This window comes from Aquarana catesbeiana, linkage group LG10 (genome assembly GCF_042186555.1).
Source record: "Aquarana catesbeiana isolate 2022-GZ linkage group LG10, ASM4218655v1, whole genome shotgun sequence".
Taxonomy (NCBI): Eukaryota; Metazoa; Chordata; class Amphibia; order Anura; family Ranidae; genus Aquarana; species Aquarana catesbeiana.
Genome location: NC_133333.1, coordinates 239,750,615 through 239,768,772, shown reverse-complemented (window position 1 = coordinate 239,768,772; position 18,158 = coordinate 239,750,615).

Below are 18,158 nucleotides of genomic sequence, written 5' to 3'. Positions count from 1 at the left end.
ACTTTGGAGAAGTAGCCAGGTGGGCTAGTGAAAGGGGCTGCTGCAGCCAGGTGGGCTGGCAGTGCCTGAAGAGGTGGTGCTGGGATCAGTAGCCACGGTAATGTAAGCTGGACACTGTATTTTTCTACACAGCCCAAGTGCCCCGGGGTGCAGGGCCATCTTAATAGCATTGTGGGCCCCTGGGCAAAGTAATGCACTGGGCCCCCCCACAAGCCTGCACTACCGCTCACCAAACGCAACCCAATCCCAGGTAGCAACCAGGATCACAAGAATGTATGTCCCCAATTCTACAGACCTCCTGTCTCCATCCCTCCCTCTGCTGCAGGTCCCTCCAACCTCTTCACCCGCCATCACTTCCATCCCTCTGTTACTCTATCCCTCCCTTCTTTTATCTTTCTAAAACTCCTTGTGCCTTATATCCCTCCACCTTTTCTATCCTCCATCACTTTCATCCCTCTAGTATTCGGTCTCTCCCTCTTTCTTTTCATAACTCCATCCTTTGCTTCATCATTCCACTTCTCTGTCTCGCTCACATCCCTCCATGCCTTGCTCTATTCCATCATCCATCTCTGTCACCCAGTCTATACCTCCATTCTTTAGGGCTCTTTCACACACACACGTCCATTTTCATGGACTCCGCTTGCACAGCAGGGATCGCTCCGCTGAGCCGACGGATGACAGGTCCGTCTCTGCTCACTGTGGAAAGAAGGACCCGTCAGAGCTCCGCTCTCCTCTATGGGGGATCGGATGAAGACAGATCTGCCTGCCTGTTTTCATCCCATCTGACAGAGGGATGGACAATAGGGTTTCCATCCGCCTGAATTAGCGGAATGGATGTCAGCGGACAGGTCAGTGCTGACATTCGTCGCTCCATAGAGGTGAATGGAGCATCCGATCAGGTCCGCCTAAAAAAACTGAGACAGACAGACCTGAACGTGTATGTGTGAAAGGGGTCTAACTCACTCTTTCCATCTCTCTGTCCATCCACCTCCCCCATCACTCCACTACTCTCTTTCCATTATAAACAAATAAAAATACTCCAGTGCTCTTCCACACTAAATTTGCTCACTACTTACTAAATAAATATATGAATAATAAACACCTTAAGACCATCAAGCACAATAATCAAATATATATAATGATCATACGTTTTATAAAACACACACTGTACAACACCAGCACTTTTCATCTACAAAACCAGCCTGATCTGTGATATTGCTGCTGCCTCCCTTCTCCTGGCATGCTGGGATTTGTAGTGCAACAGCCTGACACATGAGGTGGTCATGCAGGAGAGGAGGCTGTGCCTGGTGAGCAGGTAATGGGTAGGGACAGGGAGGTGTAATAGAGATTGGGGGGAGACCTCAGAAAACGAGCTCCCCTTAGAAGCAGAGAAGTTCACAGCCACACACAAAAACGATCTAGTGTAACAGCATGAGACAGGAGCCTGCTACACAGAGCCCATCCTCTCCCCCGACTCCTGCCCACTAAGATAAGCCACCGACAGGACTGCATGTTGTTTAGCTAGCTTACCTTAGGCTAGGCTGAACTCTGTCCTCCACTGCAGGCTGGCTCCACTCCTCCCCCTCTCAGCTTCTCCTGTGAGGAACTTAAATAAGGCGCATTGAGAGAAAGGGGGAGGGTACAAATAGCTTCACTCAGATAGATGATTGGAGACTCTCGGTCTCCGTCGGCTCCAGCCGGGAACTGCACATGCGCAGTCGAGCCGAGAGCGAGTACTGCATCCGCCTAGATCAGAGCCAGCCCTGGTGGGGCCCCATGAGCACTTGGGGCCCCTGGTCCATGCCCAGAGGTGCCCGCTTGGTAAGACGGCCCTGGGTCGCTGGGCAGCTGGGGCCCCCCAGGCAAGTGTGGCCCCCGGGCAACTGCTCAGCGTGCTTATGCGAAAAGACGGCCCTGCCAGGGTGCCTGCCTGTAAAGGGCATTTGCTACAAGATCTGACTTTTGTCTTTTTGATAGATCAATTATCAGTGTGCCACCTGAGTCTGTGTTTCCTGCAAGCGAGTCCTGGAGGAAGAGTGGTCTATATAGCTGTACATAGGAGTTGTCCCTAAAGTTTCTGAAGTCAAGTAGGTATCCCATAATTTCCCTAATCCCTATCCAGGTTTTATCCCCTCGATAAATTCAAAAAAACTTCACTGGACTGTTCACCGACTCCAAGTGTGCCTGTGATAATTCGGTGTGCCTGGCTTTGCAGGGTGGGGGATCCCTATTCACCAGCGGCTCCAAGGTGGGGTGCGCTACATTTCTCAGGGTAAAATCAGAGGTTTTAGGTACATACATTTGTAAATACATGTGGAAACCACACTGACAAATGTCAAATTGCCTCTGATAAGAGACTCAGCAGAGGCGGGTGTGTCCTGAACTCTGGATATGATACTCCTCACCCAGTTGTTTTCTGATGTCAGGGGCCATGAGCTTCTATTTTTTGACCACTAAACCTCCAGAAGGTTGTAGGCCTTGTTCACACCATGGTGCAGAGACGTCAGAGTTCTGCAGGGGCACAAAAAAACAACTACATTAATTGAATACGCTGCGCTAAAAATTATATAGATTGTAGTGTATACTAAAACTATGTAAAATTAATCAAATTAATATAACATTATCAAATTAATATAACTATTTAATGGATATGATATACACACAAAATCAATTTAAAGTGCCTCTTGCATAACTGTTTAAAGCCATAAACATAAACAAATAACATATAAAAAAAAAAGTGCTCCAGTGCAATATATAGTGTCCAAATAGGTCGTGAATGACCGTGCTGAAAATAAACAACACTCAATATGTGATTCAAAAGACAAAGTGCTCATGTGCATATAGATTGCATCCAAATCGCATCCAACTGCGTCTTTAGTAACGTGATAAAAGTTTGTGTAATTCAAGAACAATAAAAAGTGGGATCCAAGACGTGCTGGGGTGTCTTCACTCAGGTGCCCCCCCTTAGGTAGTAAACGCTCAGCTTGGAGCGTGCGACTTTGCGATTAAGCTAAGTCAAAGCACGCATGTGAACCACCTCTGGGCTCTTTAGAATGTCAGGCTCCTGGGTTCCTCAGCATATGTGAAAGGAAAAACTCGATAGTGCAATGACGTTTTAAACAATTTATTTCACTAAAGCAAAGATCCCCATCTGGGGTACTCACATATATATCAGGTGCGTCAGTGCACCATTCTATGACGAACATGTAGCAGATTATACTAGGGTGGTATCGAGATGATACAAGCGTCCTCCTTAGCTTACAAGACGTCTTGTCGTGCCGTCCTGACCCCTCCCCTTCCTATGCTGAGGAACCCAGGAGCCTGACATTCTAAAGAGCCCAGAGGTGGTTCCCATGCGTGCTTTGACTTAGTTTAATCGCAAAGTCGCACGCTACAAGGTGAGCGTTTACTACCTAAGGGGGGCACCTGAGTGAAGACACCCCAGCATGTCTTGGATCACACTTTTTACTGTTCTTGAATTCCACAAACTTTTATCATGTTACTAGAGACGGAGATGGATGCGATTTATATGCACATGAGCACTTTGTCTTATGATTTGAATCACATATCCCCTGCACTGTTGTTTATTTTCAGCACGGTCATTCGCGACCTATTTGGACACTATGGGGTTGATTTACTAAAGGCAAATAGACTGAGCACTTTGCAAAGTGCAGTTGCTCCAGGGCTTAGTAAATGAGCAAAAGCTCTGCTAACTTCTATTATCCAATCATGTGCAAGCAAAAAAAGCTGTTTCTTTATTTTCCTTGTATGCGATTGGGTATTCTTTGCAAAGTGAAGCTTTACCTCATTTACTAAGCTCTGCAGCAATTGCACTTTGAAAAGCGCACAGCCTATTTGCCTTTAATAAATCAACCCCTATATATTGCACAGGAGCACTTTTTTTCTGTATGTTATTTGTTTATGTTTCTGGTTTTAAACACAGTTATGCACGAGGCACTTTAAATTGGTTTTGTGTGTATATCATATCCATTTATTAGTTATATTAATTTGATAAATTTTACATAGTTTTAGTAAACACTACAATCTATATAACATTTTTAGCTCAATGTATTCAATTAATGTATTTATCTTTGCACGATATATGTGACGTGCTAGCAGCTTTTAGATAATTTATTGATCTTTCATGATACAAGTGACAGGCTTAATGCCATTAGTCTTTGGGTTATTTAAACCACTTTAAGCATCTGCAGGCCTCTTGAACCCATTGGGAAAGAGAGCCTTGACTGTTGGGGGCATAACCAGGGCGGAGTATGGTGACTAGGGGTCACGGTGGATTGGTGGGGGGACGGAGTGGGGTTGGGCCTGAGCTCACTAAGGTGGTTGCCCCAGGGGATTCTGGGCCTTTTTGGTGAAGAAGATCGGTAAGAGCTGTGGCTGAACCCCACCCTGTCCCTCCAACCATGGACACCAAGCTCCTCCTGGCCAGGGTCCGGGAGATGGCTCTTCAGGGTCAGGCAGGGTGGCTTTTCTCCCTCCTGACCCCTGGGGATTCCTCTCCTATTCCCACACCTGACCCCCCTAAGGATTCCCCCCCCCAGGGTTAGAAGGCGAACTCGGCCGCCTTCCCGCCTCAGCCCCAGCCTCTCTAGGGCCTCCTATTGTCCCCCTCCACATCCGTCCTCTTCTCCCCCCCCTCCTGCTCCTGTCTCTCCCCTGCCTGTTCCGACGGGGAAACACCCTTCCTCTGCCCCCCCCCCAGTTGTCTTTCGGCACGGAGAAGGTCCCCTGCGCGGGCTAAGGCCTCCACTCGGGCCTCGTCGCGCTGTCCCCGGTCACGCAGCGCCCGCTCCAGCGTTCACCCCGCCCCCCCCCTCTAATGTGGGAGGCGGCCGGGCTGGAGCCGCAGCGCTCCCCGGCCCCCTCACTCATCCTCGTAGTACGGCCGCCAGCGCGGAGGGCGGGGGGGTCCTGAGCGGCCGGCCCGCTTATTCCTCCGCTGGGAAATCATCGGGCATGAAGGGGAGGAGGAGGCGGGTCGGTCCGCCGGCCGCCGCTGCGTCCTCCGCAGCTGTCCTCAGAGCCGGCGATGATCGCTCTGCCGAGGACTTGGAGCCGGTCCGGCGCCATCTAGTGGACGGAGTGCTCCCTGCGCCTGACAGGGCGGGAGTTTTGAATATCCACACACCACAGCTGGGTGCTAGGTGCGCTGGGCAGCACAGCAGTGTGGTGTGTGGAATGATGGGCCACTGCACTATCCCCCTGCGCCTGCCTGGGCAGGAATGTTAGCACAAGTGCACAAGTGCAGGATCAATCCTGCGGAGTTCCTTCTGTGCCCGGCAGGGCAGGGGACAGGCATCTTCCTCCCACGTCCCAGGATGCGGGGGTTGGCGCGAGGCACATCTCCCCTGCGCCCGGCAGGGCGGGCGATGTGTGGTTGACCCCTCCCCCTCTGATACCCCGTGCCCACCGGCAGCCTCCTGCGCCCCGCAGGGCGGAGGCCAGCCGGGTGCGTTTAACCTCCACCCCGTCGGTGGGGCAACCGTGTCCCTACGTGCCTGTCCGGGCTGGCGGTCCTGATGGGATGCCCGCATCGGTTGCCCTTCCTCATCCCCCTGCGCCCGTCAGGGCGGGGGATCTCGGCTCCAGACCCGGGCTGGCGGCGGCATCCGCCCCGGGTCAACCAAGAGGAGCTGGCAGGTGTACCTGCCGTTGCTCAGCCTCTGTCCATGGTCAGTCGGATTCAACCGGGTCCGTGGTTGGACCCCCGCCCTTGGACCTTTCCCTGAGTCGGGACAGCACAGCAGATTACGCAGCCCGCCTACGCTTGCAGTCTTCTGAAATCGCCTTGGAATCGGATTCGCTGCCGGGCCCGGTGGCCGATCGTCCATCACTCGCGATGCCTCCTCGACCAAGTGAGTATGACTGCGAGTTAATTTGGGGTAGAGCTGCTGATGCTTCTGTATCGGGCCCGGAGGATCGCATCGCGTCGGTTGTAAAATCTGTTCTCTCTAGTATGGGTGTCTCGGGATCGCCCAACCCCACCTCCGCTTATGGGGGTGCGTTGTGGGCTGTGTCGCCGACGGGTACCCACTTGGCGGAAGAGACGAAAGAGAAGATATGGCGTCATGAATTCGTCGACTTTCTTACCCTCGTTCCGCCGGATAGGGAGACGATCGACAAATCTCGACGGGTTGACGTATCGGCGCAGGGTGACAAACCCAAACAGCTTCCTAGGACGTTCGGGAACTGGCTGCAGGGGTTTTGTGCCTATGCGGGAGTGCTCAGTGAGTGGTTCCCGGAGTTGGCCACTTCGTTATTTTGCTATTTGGACCTTATTTGGGGTGCATACAAGGTCTATGGGGGTCAGTGCTGGTTTCATTATGACACTCAATTTCGGCAGAAAATGGCGGCACGTCGGGAATTTCGTTTTGATTGTCAGGACGGTAGCCTGTGGTTGCTGCTTATGTGCCCTCACAGGCCTTCGTCCTTTCAGTTCGCGGCCGGCGCCCCTCAGTCCGGAGCGTCGGCCGCTCCAAAGAAGGGTATCTGCTGGCTTTTCAACGAAAGCCACTGCAAGTGGTACTCCGCCTATCGTTTCAGGCATGAGTGCTCCAGTTGTGGAGGGGCTCACCCCGCCAGTAAGTGTTTTCGAAAGGGAAAACAGTCGTTTTCCAGACCCGGAACCAAGACTGACCTTCCTAAGCCGGAGGACGCCGGTGAACGTCATAAAGATGCTTCCCTGGCTAGACCGGTACCCCCTTCATAGAGAGGCCCTGATTCTGCGGGACGGTTTGGACCGAGGTTTCTGGATCCCCTTTACCCCGTCGGACGCCCCGACCATGTCTCATAATTTCAAATCAGCGGAAGAATTCGAGTCCGTCGTGGCCGAGAAGCTCTGGAGGGAATTGGAACTGGGAAGAATGGCAGGCCCCTTTGATCTCCCTCCTTTCCACAACCTGAGGGTATCTCCTCTCGGTGTGGTCCCAAAAAAGGCGGAGGGTAAATTTCGCCTCATTCATCACCTTTCCTACCCTTCTGGCTCCTCGGTGAACGATGGCATTGACCGGGAGGAATCCAGAGTGCACTATGCGTCCTTTGACAGAGCGCTTCAGCTGGTCAGGGCAGCGGGGCAGTCTGCCCTTCTGGCAAAAGCGGACATTGAGTCCGCGTTTCGCCTCCTCCCAGTCCATCCGGACTGTTTCCACCTCCTGGGTTGCTACTTTCAGGGTAGCTATTTTTTCGACATGTGCCTCCCTATGGGTTGTGCCATATCGTGTTATTTTTTCGAGCTATTTAGTAGCTTCCTTGACTGGGTGGTCACCCAGGAGGCGGGTATTCAGTCCATTCTGCATTATCTTGATGACTTTCTTTTTGTGGGTCCAGCGGGCAGTGGGCAGTGTCTGCGGCTGCTCACTGTTTTTCAGGATACATGCCGGCTTTTCGCCGTCCCACTGTCCGCTGACAAGACTGAGGGTCCCGTCACAGTCCTGTCATTTTTAGGTATTGAGATAGACACAGTGGCGATGGTTTTTAGGTTGCCTAGTGACAAGTTGTCCAGGCTCCTCTCGTTGGTCCGTTTGGCGAAGGGGGCGAAGAAATTACAGCTGAAACAGCTACAGTCGTTGCTGGGTCATCTGGTTTTCGCCTGTAGGGTCATCCGGATGGGTAGGGCCTTCTGTAGGCGACTGTCATGGGCCACGAAGGGCATAACTGCCCCTCACCACTATGTCAGGATCACCAAGCCTATGAGGGATGACTTGGGGATTTGGCTATCATTCTTGCAGACTTACAATGGACAGTCGTGCTGGTTGCGGGAGGAAGTACCGAACTCACAGCTGGAGCTGTATACCGATGCTGCAGGCTCCTGTGGGTTCGGCGCTTTCTTTCAAGGGGAATGGGCTGCTGAACGCTGGCCGGCCTCATGGGCCCGCATGGATTTGTTGCGCAACCTCACCCTGCTGGAGCTGTTTCCAATTATTGTTGCTGTTGAGCTCTGGGGTGAAAGGTTGCGCAATCACCAGGTGGTCTTCTGGTCGGATAACATGAGTGTGGTGCAGATGGTAAATAAACAGTCAGCCAGTTCTCCTCCGGTCGTTTCGTTGCTACGGTTTTTAGTTTTAAAATGTTTACATTTCAACATCTGCGTTAGGGCTAGGCATGTGCCGGGTACCTCTAATGATATTGCCGATGCTCTTTCTCGTCAACAGTTTTGCCGTTTTCGAACACTGGCTCCGATGGCTTCTTTGGAGGGCCTCCCCTGTCCGGCCCACTTATGGAACCTCGTTTTCGGCGTTTGACTGAGCTCCTCCGGTCGTCACTTTCTTCGCGGACGTGGGCGGCGTACTGCCGGGTTTGGCATGAGTGGGTCCAGGCGTCGGGCGGTGAGTTTAACATTTATTCTCCGGATGACCGTCGTTTATCCTTATTTGCCTATTTATTATTTCTATCGGAAAAAGGCGTTTCCGGGTCTACGGTTTCATCCGCGTTGTCGGCCCTGTCATTTTGGTTCCAGCTCTTAGGGTGGGAGGATGTAACAAAAGCTTTTCCTGTCCGACGGGTTATCCAGGGTTGGAAGCGGGTTACGCACCTCCCGGATACCAGACGCCCTATATCTATTCAGATTCTTTTGGGCATATTGTCTCTTCTTCCGAATGTATGTCCATCGGAATATGAGACTCTCCTTTTCAGGGTAGCCTTTTCTTGGGCTTTCTTTGGTGCCTTTCGAATTGGCGAATTGGTGTCAAAGTCAAAACTGATCTCGGGGGGCATCCTATGGGAGGATGTGGCGTTGTCGCACCGCAGTGTCACGATTTTCTTGCGTTCATCTAAGACTGATTGTTTTGGCAAGGGCCGCCGGGTAGTCTTGCATTATTGCGGCGGTCCCTTTTGTCCGGTGTCCCTGGCCCTCTCTTTCGTGCCTTCGCGCCCCCTGTCCCCTACATTTTTTGTCCATGCTGATGCAACTTCTCTCAGCCGTTTTCAATTTTTGCGCGTTTTTCGTCGTTGTCTGGAGATTTTGGGTTTTCCTGCGAAGGAATTCTCCACCCACTCTTTTCGCATTGGCGCAGCGACCGCCGCGTCGGGTTTGGGTTTCTCTGATACGGAACTTCAGCGTTTGGGTAGATGGGAGTCTTCTCGTTTTTCTTTGTATGTCCGACCACATCTGTTGTGTTGATTTCCAGGTTCTTTTCCGGCACAGATTTGGATCCTCGGGGATTCTTTCGTATACTGGGCCGCTCGCCGGGCAGAGATCCGAACTTATGGCAGGAACTTGGGATTCTCATACGATGTGGCAAGGATACGATGGATCGGGTTGCGTGGGTTACGTTGGACACAGGTTCTTCAGGAATGTCAGCAACTTCGTGCCCACGTTTCTGGTCCCATCATCCTGGTCATACATGCGGGTGGGAATGACGTTGGATATATGCGATCCGTGGACATCATATCTGCGGTAAAAAGTGACATTGCCCAATGTTGTGCTTTCTTTACTAACCTGACCGTTGTTTGGTCAGAAATCGTGCCCCGCTCGGTATGGGCGCGTGATGTCCCTGGCCCCCTTCTAGAACATTTTCGTAGGAAGGTCAATGCCCAAGTGGCTAAGTTTGTGCGCCAGATAGGGGGTTTAGTGGTACGCCACAGGGACCTGGAGGGTGATAATCGCGATTTGTTGCGGAGGGATGGAGTTCATCTGAATGACATCGGGCTGGATATTTTTAATCTGGGTCTCCAGAGGGGCGTGGAACAGGCGCTGGCTGCGGTGGGGCGCCAGTCAGTAGCTTACTGACAGGCGGGTGGCGGTTTTTGGTGACCTTGCCAGCAAAACACGGCGGTAAGAGGTACGCCCTTCACGCTAATTGGGAGATAGACGGCAGTCCGGCACTTATGGTAAGGACAGGCCCCTCAGTTATCTCCCTTTCCACCAGTCGGAACTGAGTGCTCACAGTGCTACTGTGACTGGCACTGTGGAATGTTAAATGTATGTTTAAGTTGTTAAAGAGTTGAATTTAATAAAAGCTGTGGCCTTGCCCTTTCCAACATGAATGGTGGTAAGTGGTCTTTATTGATGGGAAGAAGGGGTAAGGTCTAAATTGGATGGATCATGGTATGGACCTGGGTTTATTGCACCTCAGCAGTCATGCAGGCCTCTTGAACCCATTGGGAAAGAGAGCCTTGACTGTTGGGGGCATAACCAGGGAGGAGTATGGTGACTAGGGGCACGGTGGATTGGTGGGGGGACGGAGTGGGGTTGGGCCTGAGCTCACTAAGGTGGTTGCCCCAGGGGATTCTGGGCCTTTTTGGTGAAGAAGATCGGTAAGAGCTGCCCACCCTCCCGCCCTTTATATGGTTGGTACGTCACAGCTTGCTGCGGTTTTTGGTGACCTTGCCAGCAAAACACGGCGGTAAGAGGTACGCCCTTCACGCTAATTGGGAGATAGACGGCAGTCCGGCACTTATGGTAAGGACAGGCCCCTCAGTTATCTCCCTTTCCACCAGTCGGAACTGAGTGCTCACAGTGCTACTGTGACTGGCACTGTGGAATGTTAAATGTATGTTTAAGTTGTTAAAGAGTTGAATTTAATAAAAGCTGTGGCCTTGCCCTTTCCAACATGAATGGTGGTAAGTGGTCTTTATTGATGGGAAGAAGGGGTAAGGTCTAAATTGGATGGATCATGGTATGGACCTGGGTTTATTGCACCTCAGCAGTCATGGACAGTGGTGGCTTGCAGGATTTCTTTCTATTTTTGTTAACAAAAAAAAAAACAATTGTTCTCTATGTGCCCTGTTCACACCGCAACAATGGTATCATGTGCAGATTTTTTTCTGAGCAGGAATCTGCAAGGTGTATGCAGTTTTCTGCATGGCAACAAAAACTGACAGGACATCAACATTGGTGTGAATAGGGCACATAACATAATTCTGCCAGATGACATGACAGAGATCTACTACTCCCGGTGATTGGGAACAGTGAGATCTGTCATGTTCCAGTAAGCCCATCCCCCCTACAGTTAGAACACGCTGAGGGAACACACTTAACCCCTTGATCGCCCCACTGATCACATCACTGCTCTAGAGGAGATTTGCATAGAGGAATGGGCCAACATGCCAGTAACAGTGTGTGACAACCTTGTGAAGACTTACAGAAAACGTTTGACCTCTGTCATTGCCAACAAAGGATATATAACAAAGTATTGAGATGAACTTTTGATATTGACAAAATTCTTATTTTCCGCCATAATTTGCAAATAAATTCTTTCAAAAATCAGACAATGTGATTGTCTGGATTTGTTTCCACATTTTGTCTCTCATAGTTGAGGTATACCTATGATGACAATTACAGGCCTATCTCATCTTTTTAAGTGGGAGAACTTGCACAATTGGTGGCTGACTAAATACTTTTTTGCCCCACTGTATATACAGTAAAACTGTTATAAGGGGGACCTAAAGTGGTTAAAACAAAACGGGGACAAACAACTTCCGTCCATATGCCATTTCCAAAGTGTTATTTTCCTAGTCTGCTGAGGCTAAAGCTGAAATGATAGCAAGCAATACACCTTCTATGGAGCCAAGAGAAAAATGTGCTCACACACAAAAAAAAAAAAACATTCATTATAGCTAAACTACAGGTATAGACCACTCAGTCTAGTGTTGGCCATAAACCTTACAGTCATATTGTGTATTTCTTCATGACCTCCTTTAGGTCAGCCAAGGACTATATGGTGATATGACCTACCTGAATAAACCATTCAATATACTCAGGCAGGCAGTTTCTTGCATTACATGGCTGTCGGAAGTTTGTGTAATCCTATATCCAATTGTAAAGTGTATAGCCAGCGATATTAAAACTAAAAATGTAATATATTGAAGCTTACCAATCATCAGATGTAATGGCTGCACGGCCCCTAATCTGCATGCGGGGCGCTGGACGCATGGATTTTAATGGTTTTTTTTTTTTTTTTTTTTTTTTAAGCATGTGATTAAAGCCTGAAGCTCCAATTGGCTTCAAAAAAGGGTGGGCTCAGGGCACAGTGAGCCCACCCAGTTGTGTGACAATAGTGAATATTTGCTAGTGTCTTCATGCTTCTCCTCCTGGCCAATCAGGAAGTGGGTCTTAAGATCCGATTGGCCGAGAGGAGAAGCAACCGCATTAGCTGCAGAGGAGGAAGCCGATGTGGAGGAGACGCAGGGGGAAGCCAAAGCTGCCCGCGACCTAGATGGGGTAACTGTGGGGCTGGTGGGCAGATGAGCAAGTGACGGGGGGGTGTTTGGTTTACTGAGTGATGGGGAGGGGGTTTACATAAGTACATAAAATCTGATCTTTGTAAGCACCCGTCAGTGGTAAATGGTTTGTCTCAACACTCAAACTGCTACATCTGCAGGACAGCATGTTCTGTTGAAAAACAACAGGCTTAGGCCCCTTTCACACAGGCGTTCTGTCTGTCCATTTTTGTTCCATATATTGACAGATGAAAAACGGACAGCAAATTTCTATGGACAAACGGATGTAAATGGATGAACATCTGCATCTGTTAAGATATGTTTTTAAACAGAACAGCCAACGTTCAGATCCATTGAAACGGATGTCGTTTGTTTAAATCCGTTCCGTTTATATCCATTTTTAGGCAAGACACTTTCTTTTTGTTAATACAATTGTCACCTCCGATTGGTTTCTGCAACAACTAAAAAAAAAAAAAAAATAAATAATGCAATCGATTAAGAAAGCCCAAAAAAGGAAAACGAATGCAGTCATCACATCTAAGAACTGGCAAGCTTCAATTTATTAAACGTTTGCTTTTTGGCTTAAAACCACTTTAAGAAATCACTTTTTTTTTAAATGTAGTTAACCACTAGAGGACCAGCCGCCGCAGTTATACTGTGGCAGGCTGGCTCCCCTGGGCAAATCGCTGTAGCTGTACATTGGCCGCTTTAAGATCACTAGGGGGTGCACGCGCCCGCAGTGCGACGACGGAGCTGATGCGTGGGCACCCACGATCGCTCCTGAGAGTGACAGAGTGGAACACTCATGGGCACTGGCAGGCTGCATTTCATGGGCACTGGCAGGCTGCATTTCATGGGCACTGATAGGCTGCATATGATGGGTAATTTACCGGTAGCTGCTGCATTTCCCACCCTAGGCTTATACTCGAGTCAATAAGTTTTTTCCATTTTTTTTGTGGTAAAATTAGTTGCCTCGGCCTATACTTGAGTATATACAGTAGATATGATAGCTGCTCACCAATTTAGCATTACCCACATGGAAAATAGGGAGCAATAGTGAAGCCCGTAAGGTAAAAAAACACAGTAATTTATTGTAGTTCACTTACAAGTAATAGTAGAATACAGTCATCGTGATCGAAGATAAAATCCACGGCTCTCAGCGTGCTTGCATCGGTCAGCCTGACATGTTTCATGCGAAAGGATATTATCATCGCCTCTGATGATATCCTTTCGGAGCTCAATATATCGGTGGCCATATACTATTGGAAGATCGGACCTCCTGTTTAATTTCATCTGTATCATTTGGAGAGTGACACCGCGATTTCCTGAGATTAATGATTATATGCCTACATATCATCATTACCTTCTGGTAAGCAGATCGATTCACTTGGGTGTGGTGTGCCTTTCCATACACACAGAAGCTGGTGAAGTTTCCCTTTTATCTTCTATTCGTTTACTGAAAGAACTTTTATGTGAATTCAAGTGCTGCCTTTTGGACTTTTATGACATGGATATACACGGTATATTTGCCTGAAGTTCAGGTGTAAGACTATCAAACTGCTGATTCCAGGTTAACAGCTCAGACTTTGTAAAACGTGAAAAATCAGTAAAGTACTACATTTTGCAGCTTAAAATGAAAATTTGTATCATTTGAAAACCTTTGATGAATAATCAATTCACCAGTGCTCTGCAAAAATGAAAAAAATTAAATAAAAAGAGAAAATGTATGTTCAGCAGAATAAGGAAATTTCCGGGCTCATCAGTAGGGCACATTTGGCATGGTCATGCAACACAATCATCACTGTTTAAACTTGCTCCTCTGACTCTGGCATATGATTGCAGATTCTCTCATCAAACGAAAATACAGCAATCAACTGCAGGGCGATTGTGTCATGCCAATCTCCCTCTGCTCCATAATCACAGGTTAGACATGTGCGGTGTGAAATCAGGAGTGATGAGCGAGGTTTGTTTTACGATGACGAGTACAGTACATTGAGCATACATTAGCTGGGAGCCTATTCCCACCTGCACAAGCTCACTGACTGACATTAACGTCTTTTCTTCTAGCAGCACAAATATACCATTCTTATTGGTAGGGAAGCTATAATCTTTTACAATTTTCTTTTTTTAAGGTACAAGTTAAAGGGAACAGCTTATGACTAATAGGCCTCATGACACAGGTCATAAAATAAAAATTAACTGACAGGTGTGCAACATTTTCTATGCACACATGGGCATTTACAGCCGAATTAGGAGAGGAGCGCTTAGAGGCTGAAAAAAAAAAAATAATAATACTACACCACCAGTACGTTTTGCATGCAGAATGCACCTAAACACGTGTAAATTTGTCTAAACACTAGCGCTTAAGAGTTCATTCATTCAAATTGCCAGAATCGATGACCGAACTACCAGGGTCGCAAAGGTCGCAACTGGGCCCTGGTATTCCACCACCCGGGGGGGGGGGGGGGCAGCTGTGGGTACGTAAGGCTCAGTTGACACTGCTGGGACCCCAAAGTCCTGCGATTTGCTTGCAAACTCCTTGCAATTTCCTTACGAATTGCTTGTGACTTTTGCGATGTAACATTGCAGTCTGTGGCATTCAAATCTCACCAAAGATGGAGAAACGTAGTGCAGGAACCTTTTTTGTAGCTGGGACTACATTGATTAAAGTGATACTTTTTTTGTTAAAAATAATAAACATGTTAGACTTACCTGCTCTGTGTAGTTGGTTATGCAGAGGGCAGCCCGGATCCTCCTCTTCTTGCGCCCCTCTTCGGTGCTCCTGGCCCCTCCCTCCTGCCGAGTGCCTCCACAGCAAGCAGCTTGCTATGGGGGCACCCGAGCCCGGCTTGCTGCTCTGTGTGTCCATTCAGACATGGAGCCGCAGCCCGGCCCTGTCCCCTCTCTCTCCTCATTGGGCCACTGGCTTTGATTGACAGCAGCAGGAGCCAATTTCGCTTTGCTGCTATCTAAGCCAATCAGGAGGCAGAGTCCTGAACAGCCAAGTCTCTCGTGCAACATCACTGGATCGAGATGGGGCTCACTGCTCAGGTAAGTATTAGGGGGGCTGCTGCACACAGAAGGTTTTGTATCTTAATGCATAGAATGCATTAAGATAAAAAAAACTTTTGCCTTTACAACCACTTTAACCACTTGCTGACCAGTTGCTGCAGTTGTACTGTGGCAACATGGCTCGGCTGCGCGAATCGCCATCATGTTACGTCGCTTCCATATTCGGCCTCTAAGGGCGCGCGTGCCCCCTGCTCGCCCACAGAGCCGATGCGAGTGCCCAGCGGTCACGATCACCGCCGGGCTCCCGCGATTTCTCGGGGCACACAGTAAGGAACACAACCCCTTGATCACCCCCTAGTGTTAACCCCTTCCCTGCCAGTGACATTTATACAGTAATCAATGCATTTTTATAGCACTGATCGCTTTATAAATGCCAATGGTCCCGAAAATGTGTAAAAAAAAAAAAAAAAAATCACCGATCACCGCCTTTACTCGTAAAAAAAAAAAATTATACTAAAAATGCCATAAAACTATCCACTATTTTGTAGACGCTATAACTTTTGCGCAAACCAATCAATATACGCTTATTGCGGTTTTTTTTTACCAAAAATATGTAGAAGAATACATATCGGCCTAAACTGAGGAAAAAAATTGTTTTTTTTATATATTTTTGGGGATATTCATTTTAGCAAAAAGTTAAAAATATTGCTTTTTTTGCAAAATTGTCGCTCTTTTTGTTTTTTGCGCTATAAAAAAAAAAGACCGCAGAGGTGATCAAATACCACCAAAAGAAAGCTCTATTTGTGGGAAAAAAAAGGATATCAATTTTGTTTGGGTGCAATGTTGCACGACAGCACAATTGTCAGTTAAAGCGACGCAGTGGCAAATCGCAAAAAGTGCTCTGGTCAGGAAGGGGGTAAAATCTTCCGAAGCGGTTAAGATGGCACCCACTGAAATGAATGTGTTTTGAATTGGCATGCCACTATGTGTCCCAGTGTGAACTGGGGGTTATCCAAATTTCATGCCCCTGCAATAGAAGTAAAGGGGGAGGGCCCCGGGACTAAAGGAAAGGGCCCTGGGACGGATGGAAAGGACCCCAGGACCAATGGAAAGGGCCCTGGGACTGATGGAAAGGGGTTCATGGTTTCTTGCAAGGTGGCCCTGAAAGTCCCAGTTATGCCTCTAAAGGAGAAATTAATATTCTTGCCAATGGAATGAATGCTTAAACACATCTAAACGTGTTTGCAAAATTTGGCCTTAGGTGCATTTTTTAAGCTGCCTTTTTCTCCCCTGGAGAAAGGTGTTCAGGGGAGGGGAAAAAAAAATGTCCTATGCACGTGGGGCCTTAAGTTCATCAATGTGTGTTTAAAGTAGGATTCCATGCAAAACCTAATTACTCTCACAGATGCATCCTTCCCCTCCTAACACCTATTTTGTGTAACCTGTATAAGAAAATATCTGTATACTTACCTATGTTGAGGTCTCTCTGGTCTGGTTATGGGCTCCGGCTCCTTTGTGTTAGCCAGCAGCTGCTGCAGGGGAGAGGAGCGAGTGCCAAGGACGGATGGGTCATAGGAGCCTATGGGTGACATCACCACTCCTAAGCTTTACCAGCCATTGTCCAAAGTGTTCTCTTCTCCGCTGCAGTCGGTGCTGGCTGACACAGGGGAGATCACATGACAAACACAGGTTTTTCAAAATGGGTGGTAGGAGGGGGGCGGGGCATATTTAAGAGGTTAGGTTTTGCATAGATTTCTACTTTAATGTTTCAAAAACTTTCTAAGCACAGTTCATAATTAGATGTACTTATAAAGCAGGATCATCCAAAGGGTAACCTAAGCAGGGGCCAGGGACCTGGTGGATGTCCAACATTCATACCTCTGCAGTAAACCCAGGGGATAGTTCAGATGGCAGATGTTGTGTACATACCAGTTACCCCACAAGGGAGGGTGTACAGGGAGGCACATGGCACCTGATGGGTAGGGGCCACGCCACGCAAATGGGACCTTTGCGTACAATGCAAAGTCCGCTTATATTATCTAAACCCCTGCTCCACCTATAAACATCACCTTAAAATAGTTTATGCAAAACGTACCTGTAAAGAAAAAAGTTAAATTTACACTTACCTTACTCCCAGTCTTCCGCATTGCTAAACATGACATCACCATCCTTGCAAGAAAGTCTTATTGTGAGATTTTGGCTGCTTTCTATCCTCACATTTTACTGTAAAAATATCAACCAAAAGGGATCGGGGAGGTACAACAACTGTTTGGTGAGTGCTGAATACTTTGTGCAAATAGCTGTGTACAGCCATCTTCACCCATTCATGTCTATAGGCAGCTGTACGCAGCTCAAGGACATCCGGGAAAATATACAGTGGGGCCGATTTACTAAAACTGGAGAATGCAAAATCTGGTGCAGCCGTATACCTCCTAACTTTTTTTTTTGAGATAGGAATGAGGGACACCTATTAGAAAAAGTATGCAGACATAAGACACACACCCTGCCACGCACCCTGTAAAGGAGAATCATCTAAAATAATAAAAATAAAGATTAGTTAAACCCACAAGTGATTTTTTTTTTTTTACCATTACTATTCCGCTATGCTGGGTTTGGGATCGACAAATGCAGAGATTTAGAAATTAGATGAAAGGTTTAGCTCTGGGAAACACTTTTTGATAAATAATTTTATATACAACTAAATAGATCAGACCAAATTGAGGGACAAATGAGAAGGAAAGAGGGACAGAGGGACTTTGTTCCAAATCAGGGACAGCCCCTCAATCAGACAGCTGGGAGCTATGCAGCTGTGCACGGTAGCCAATCAGCTTTTAACTTCAACTTGTTCAGTTTTTAGGCCTCGTTCACACCATGGTGCAGACAGATCGGTTTTTCTGCATGTGTTCTACAAGGGCTCAAAGAAAACAATGATTCTCTATGTGCCCTGTTCACACCACAATGTGCAGATT